Genomic DNA, 6,000 nt, shown 5'->3' on the forward strand with positions numbered 1-6,000 from the left:
GTTTGTGTGCAATATGCCAGCAATCTCCATCTAGCTCTTCATAGAAAAGCGTCTGTATCAGAGAAAGTCACCATCAAAACTAGAGAGCAGAGAGTAGAGAGACCAGTTCTTTAAAATAGTTCACCCTTAGAGCAGATACTTGTAGTTCAGGAGCAAGTCACGTTGGAAAGAGAGACGGTGATCAGGAAGTGTCTCCTGATCCTGTCCGTGATGCACAAGTTCTGTCACTTAATAAAGAACCTCATTCCCCAGAACCCTTCAAGCCAGGACCTTTCACCCAAAGTGAATAAATTCTTAAAGTTGAAAGCCCAACTTTGAGATGGGAAGGAGAGTTTAAAACACTATTTCATTCTTTCAAGCTGTGCTACAAATGGCCAACACCTAGGGGGGAAACATTAACTCCAAGGACCAGTGAAAAGACATATAAATCACATAGGAAAACATCTTAGCCTAACGGCTACTAACCCAATGGAGATAAATCTAGGAAAAATCTTCCTGGAGTTTTGCAGATTTTATTTTAAAAGAGAAGAAATAGGGGAAAGAAGTTTATTTACTGTTTTTCTGCAAATTCAACAACAAATATCAGTCAGTATTATAACACCTCTACAATACATCTTTTCTTAAATCAATAAACCATGAAATAAAATACTGCATCCTTTATGTTAAGCTGTAAAGATGTTACAGAATTTTGACATTTCAATAGCAACCTTATATTGTCTGGGTTTGCATTCACACCTCCTAAGGGTATGATCTCAGCAAAGTTAGAGAAGATAGGGTATGAGATAAACTGTAGAGAAGAGGGCACCTAGGACCACTTTGGGGAGAAAAGACAGAAATGTCTCGGGCCACTATCTCAAATTCCCTTTCAGAGCCCACAATATAATCCAGGATTCAAGAGTCTCACTATCTCTTGTTGTTAGCAAGCAACTGTAAAACCCAGATGCAAAATGCTCGCCTCATTCCCCTCTGTGTGCTGACCTACAAGGAAGATAACGGTGTGCTTCTTCTATCAGTTCCTCCCACAGCCCGGGTAGCAGAGGTCTATACATGTATAAATGTTCCCACGTTGCTGATGAATCACCTAGGAATGAATCCGAACTTACATGATGGAATTCCTGAGGTTTTCATTCACTTGTTTTTTCAAACACATGCACAGAGATACGTAAGAAAAGCAAGGCACTGAAAAACATACTGATACTGGTAAGTCGTGTACTTGGAATATAGGATAGCAGGTGCATATTGAACATGAAGACCTAGTAAATCCAGTTCCTTTGAACATATATCTGATTATCTGGTCCTTTCTTATCCTATCACAGATTGTTTGCTGATTGAAGACTGACTTACATATTGCATATTACAGGAGCAGAACAGGAGGCTATACTGAAAGAGGATGTTGTCTTTAGGATCTCTACTCATTTATTGCCAAGATGGAAAAGTGTAGAGTAAATGAGGCAAGAAACTGAGAGGAAAGAAGATGTGGGTTTTAAGATTAATGTAGCTGAATGTCTACAGGGATGGATTTTCTCCTGCCTGCTAGTATAAATGTCATTTGTACAAATGTCTTGGTTTGCACAAGACACTTGAGCCAAGTACCATGAAAGGTCACTCACCGAAGATGCCCTGTTTCCTTGGTTCCTGACTTGAGGTCTGGGCTGTGATTTACAGGACATCCTGAACATAGCTATCTACAATGAAGAAAGATGGGAGCTGTTCAAATGTATGAAGTGCTTCAAAACTCCCTCCTGCAATGTCTCTGCCTAAGTTTCCCAAGCAGGAACACAATACAATAGAATGCCCTCATCAACCACAACTGTTGCACTAAGTTGGTTAAGGTCTGTACAGCAGTTAGCCACTATAGTGCCTCCAAAAAAGTTTGGTAGACTGTTTTCTCCACAGTAGGGTTTGAATTGTATCCAGCAAATAGAGCCTGGAGCCATATACCAAACAATAAGAAGGAAATAAAATATTGACTAGCTGCTTACTCATAAAGCTCCATCTATTCTGTGCACTGTCCTGAGACAGAACTGCTGGGTAAACAGTAGGGTGAGGGGATGCAGTTAAAGATTAGTTGCATACCCTAGAGAAGACTCAGGCTTGTGTTTGCTAACTTTGTATTTGACATTCTTTAAGATTTGAAGCTTATTTTGCAGTTTTAAAGATGTTCATAGAAGAGTATGTACCTAAGCGCAGGAGTGTTTCTGTGTTTCCCCCAGCAGGATTATATTCAGAATTGGGTCCCTAATTCCTTTAGATTTCAGTGGTATTGAAATCTATTAACAGTAATAAACTGTTAAAACAATCATGAGGCAAACTGATAACTCACTTTAAAACCACAGGTGGCTCCTGCAGTCAGGGAAAAATACCCTTTCTCCTTCTGAATTCTTAGCTAGATCTGCTGACAAGGCAGATAAACACCTCTGAGGGTTATCTGGGCCTCTGTGCCTCTTTGCCTCTCTCCTTGCCTCTCCTTGACTGAGATATGTGTGTTTTTCATGGGAATTTCTAACTCTGTGCCAGAGTTAGAAATCCAAGAGCAAGGTTTCAGGTAACGAACTGTGTAATCTGAAGGACAAGAGGTCAGGGTCTCAGAAGGGAATAGTGAACAACTCAGAGCATCTCTGGGGAAGGCAATGGTAAGACCTGTGCTCCATTTTTGTGCTTCTGACTTTAATGAGTTTTGCCAGCCTTTGTGCTTCCACTCTGCTGCCCCTTGGACGTAGACAAAGGAGAACAGTTAAAGGAATTTACCTGCGGCCTCTATCAGAGAAGCAGGCAGACAAAAACTACAACCTCGAAACAGAGAGAGGAAGAAACAATTGGTTGTCGGCTTCTAATCAATAAATTCTCCTTGGACTGTTTCTAGCTCACCTGAGCCTGATCAATATCCATTGGGGAACCTTCCAATGGGACCAACTTTTAATTTATCTCCCAATTTCCTCTCCAGAGCCAAGGCATCAGATCTAATTACTGTGCCTGTTTACCGGGTTTGCTTTTCCTCCTCGCCTGAACACAAGGAAGATATTATACTTCTTGATGGGGAAACAAAGATGTTACAGTGCAAAGGAAGTGCTCAGTGCAAGAGCCCTGGATGCCACATGCAAATAGACATTTCTGGCCTTCCTAAGGAAAGGTGAGGGTGCCAGAGGAGAGCCAGAGAAAATAAATTAGTCACTGGAGAGATGACATCAAGCATGAGGAGACAAATGTGATCAGACACTAAGAAGGTAATATGGAAGCACATAGAGGGAAGTAGGACAGGGAATCTAGTTCTTGGGACTGGTAGGCTCAGAGACAAGAATATAAATAAGAATGAATCATGTTAAATGTTATTATTATAATGAATCTACCAGTTGGTCCTCAATAGTTTTGTCTTGAGCAGTTAAAAGTGACTAAGCCACTGAAATTCTAGGGTATTTGAGTACTTAATCCACTTAGTTTCCTTTGAAAATCCTCGCTACAAGTTTTTACTCCCCCATGCCCCCTTATAAGGTATAATAAGGACACTTTCTCTGTGAATACCACAGGGAGGAACTAACCCATGGAAATGGAATGAAGAAATGAATAGCTGCCTGGGTTCCGTGTTCCTGGCAGTGATTATTAGTGACGTAGTGTGACGCACTTACTGGTGCTTCAGAAACGCTTCAGAAATGCTAAAGAAATGCTAAAGAAATGCTAGGCTACTGGTTATGGGATAAATCTGGAATGCACTGTTTTATAGTAGAGGTAACTTTGTTGGGATTTTATTTTTGTACAGCTAAACTGAAACCCTTACCAGAAGGCTGAAACTGCCCAGACATCAGATTTAGGAAATGCTTCATCTTGCCCTCCTTATTTGGGGATTCCCCAACCAGGAATTCAGAACAGATGGGTTGTAGGCCTGATGGCAAAAGGATGGGAAAACAAAGCAGAGCATTCACAGTGCTGCAGAAGGCCTCAGGTACACTAGTGCTCTAGCCTTAGTAATGCCAAGGGCTTCCTATTTGCAGCCCTATAACCCTTCACATCGGCTGTTGAGTCAGTGCTTTTCCAAAGTGTCACTGGCAGTATTTTCCCTCTGTTGTTCCCATGCTGCTATTCTCATTCTTTTTTCCTTTGTTGTCCTCATGCTCTTGTACTTTTGTTCTCATGGTCTTGCACCTGCTTTGAGAGTCTGGGACCTCAGCCTTCCTGGCTGGTCCCTGAAAAGACAGTTTTCCCCTTCCCTTTTTCTCTCTCTGTGTTTTTCACTCACTCCAAAAGTAGATTTGTTAGAGTAAATCAGCCACAGACCCTGCTAAAAACCCACTGTGTGTGTAAGCATCACACTGTGCAACAACACCTGTGACTGAGGTGCCACTATGACCAAGGGTGGAGGCTCCTGTGTCAACAAAACCACCAGAAAAAAAAAGAGCAGCTACCAGTACCAGCAAAGCTTGTTAGTTGGGGAAAATGAGAGTGCAAACAAAAGCTGTACACACACTCTTTCTTAACTTCTGTACCACCCTACTGGAGATGCCATTACCAGATGCCCACTCAAACCAGACATTGCTGGTTCTGTGCTAGACACCTGTTAAATAATACCAGTTAGTGATTAATGTGATTTTTGTCTACTAGCTTAAGCCTGTTTATGGAGACCATTGCACTAGCAAGAAAGGAACACAATGAAACAGAAAATTAAACAAAAATACTTGTGCCCTTTGTCATATGAATTTAATTTGGTAAAGAGTTGCCAGGCCTCTTGGGAAAAGCACTCCTTTGCCTGTGCCTACATAATCATTGATGTGTTGGCACTATTGCACTTGCATGATGTTTTCTAGCAGTTCCTACAGCCCAAGTGCAAGAAAAACCACACTGCTGTCCTTCTGGGCCTGGAAGTAAAGAAGCTCAAAGTCTCAGGAGAATATAGAAAATAAGGATGCAGATGGTGAGGATCAGACTGAGCAATAAACAGATTAAACAGCAGGCAGACTGAAGCTTACCTGACAAATAGCAGTCCAAAAGAGCTGGGGATATGAAAGATGAGAGGTTCATTTTCAGGTGGGAGGGGTGTACTTGGTGGTGTGGCTGAGTGGCAGATGCTGCAGAACAGAGCATTCTTGTCCCATGAGTGATAGAATCCAGATGAAAACTCAGAAAGGGCAAGAGATGCTGAGGGAGATAAAGAGGAGAGATAGAAAGATAAAAAGAAAGAGGATTATGGAAAACAAGACTTTATCCAGATTCTGCTGAATTTGATAGGGGTGATGTTCATGCTTTTATTTGACTGCAAACATGGACTGAAGACATTGGTACATCTGATACTGGAGTCTAAAGAACTGGCTTAGTACAAGCTACTGGCATGAAGAGCCTTGAACTGGAGAGAACAAGAACCTACTGTACAGTGCAATCAAGAATCCTAGTCCATCTTCTGCTTGAACCAATAAAGTCAATATTTTGACTCTCTGTGGAAAATCACTTTAAATGTCTGAGTGTCAAGCAGAGCAGGGCAGAGCCTTGGCTAAAGGAACCCTGGATAAAAACTCTTACTTTATCCACTTTGGTTTGCAGCATTTTCTATCCTCCTGATCCCACAACTTCTACCACTCCATGTCTATATGCATGAGTTAGAGATGATGTCAAAAACAGGGGGGAAAAAAAAAAAAGGAAAGGGACAGAGTCATGATTATCTGTCTGGAAGTAAAATAGCATGGAAACTTCTCATGGATCTCTGTTGTCAACTGCAGAAGAAACTATCCTTGTAATTAGCATTACTGTTCAGTTTACTGAAAAGTGTTGCTTTACATCTGTGGATAAAAGTGCAGAGAAGGAAAAGAACCCAAAGAAGAGAGTCCAGAACCTGGCAGACAGGATTAGAGGTACTGCTCAAAACTAACAATTTGCACTTGTTGAAAATAACAGCCAAGTTTGCTCAGCACTCAGCACTTCTAAGTCACCTGAATAACTCATTTCAGTAAATATGATTTTAGATTTCTACAGCATCTTTCAAGAATCTGAGAGAATTTCATAAGCATCAATTAAGAC

Source organism: Corvus cornix, chromosome 12 (genome assembly GCF_000738735.6).
Source record: "Corvus cornix cornix isolate S_Up_H32 chromosome 12, ASM73873v5, whole genome shotgun sequence".
NCBI classification, from domain to species: Eukaryota; Metazoa; Chordata; class Aves; order Passeriformes; family Corvidae; genus Corvus; species Corvus cornix.